Consider the following 2,146-nt stretch of genomic DNA (forward strand, 5'->3'; position numbering starts at 1 on the left):
GGTTTGATTTTACTTTTCTAATTGTTCCCTGTGGTGGGAGGGGTGACTTAATTGCTGGCATTTCTCCACAGCTGAGACTTCAACCCAGAGTAATTATTTCACTAGGGTTGACAGAAACCAGCTAAAAACAAGACAGAACCACTTAGCCCCACCACACCAAACAGGGCCCCACTTTCTCAGGACACAGCATTGTACAGGTCCTCAACAAAGCTCCAGGGGAAAAATCAAAGAGGTTAAAAGAATCATGGGGCAAAATCAGCGGAAAAACTCTGGTAACATGAATAACAAGAGAAATCAACTCCCCCAATGAAAGATATAGCAGATGTAATTGAAGATCCTATTCATAAACAACTAGCTGAGATGTCAGAAATAAAATTCAGAATTTGGATTGCAAACAAAATAAATAAAGTGGAAGAAAATTTGGAATTAAAACCTCGAGCAGCAATTCAAAATTCAGAATTAGGAATTCAAGGAGAAATTCAAAATTTGTCTCAAGGATTTATCGAATTTAAAGACAAAACCACCAAAGACTTAGAAACACTGAAGCAAAAATTGGCAGCCCTCAAAGATCTGAAAAATATAATAGAATCCCTCAGTAACAGAGTGGAGCAAGCAGAAGAAAGGATTTATGACATTGAAGACAAAGCCTTTGAATGCTCCCAAACTCTCAAAGAAGAAGAGAAATGGAGAGCAAAAACAAGTCATTCCCTCAGAAAGCTCTGGAATAATTTGAAGAAGGCTAATATCCAACTCATTGGAATCCCTGAAACCAATGAAGTGGCCTCGCTAGGCAGAGATACCCTTCTCCATGAAATTATGAAACAGAATTTTCCAGACATGCCTATAGATTCTAAAATTCAGATAGCAGACAGCTTCAGTACCCCAACACTCAACCCCAATAATACATCCCCCAGGCATATCATAATTAACTTCACTAAAGGTAATATGAAGGAGGAAATTCTCAAAGCATCCAGATGTAAGAAAGCCATTACTTATGAAGGGAAGAATATTACAATGACTGCAGATCTCTCTGCTGAAACATTTCAAGCAAGAAGAGGGTGGTCATCGATTTTAATCTCCTAAAGGAAAATAACTTTCAACCCCGGATTTTGTATCCAGCTAAAATGAGTTTCATTTATGATGGAGAAATCAAATACTTTAATGACATTCATATGTTGAAGAAATTTGCCATAACGAAAACAGCTCTTCAGGATATTCTCAGACCTATCCTTTATAATCACCAACTCAATCCTCTACCACAAAAGTAAACTCACTCAGAAACTTTTGATTAAACTCCTACTTCCACACTGGCGAAAGGATTAAAAACATCCACTGAACTTTTGAAAAACAAGATACCCAAAATTTTACCAGACTCATCAATATTCTCCATTAACGTGAACGGCTTAAACTGTCCTCTAAAGCAGTATAGGTTAGCTGACTGGATACAAAAACTCAGGCCAGATATTTTGTGCAAACGAGAGTGAAATCTTACTTTAAAGACAAAGGGTAAAGAATGGTCATCAATATTCAGGCAGAAAAAAGCAGGTTCAGAAAAAAGCAGGTCTTGCAATTTTATTTGCAGATACAATAGGCTTTAAACCAACAAAAGTAAGGAAGAATAAAAATGGTCACTTCATATTTGTTAAGGGTAATACTCAATACGATGAGATTTCAATTATGAATACTTATGCATCCAACCAGAATGCACCTTAATTTATAAGAGAAACTCTAACAGACAAGAGCAACTTGATTTCCTCCAGCTCCATAATAGTCAGAGATTTCAACACTCCTTTGGATGTGTAAGATCGATTCTCCAGTAAGAAGCTGAGCAAAGAAATTTTAGATTTAAACTTAACCATCCAACATTTGGATTTAGCAGACATCTACAGAACATTTTATCCCCCCAAAAATGAATACACATACTCTTCCTTGGCCCAGAGAACTTACTTCAAAATTGATCACATCGTAGGTCACAAGTCCAAATGCAGTAAATTTAAAGGAATAGAAATTATTCCCTGCATCTTCTCGGACAACCATGGAATAAAAGTTGAGCTAAGTAACAACAGAAATCTGCATACTTATACAAAAACATGGAAGTTAAATAACCTTATGCTGAATGATAGCTGGATCAGAGATGAGATTAAGA

Source organism: Nycticebus coucang, chromosome Y (assembly GCF_027406575.1).
Source record: "Nycticebus coucang isolate mNycCou1 chromosome Y, mNycCou1.pri, whole genome shotgun sequence".
Classification (NCBI taxonomy): Eukaryota; Metazoa; Chordata; class Mammalia; order Primates; family Lorisidae; genus Nycticebus; species Nycticebus coucang.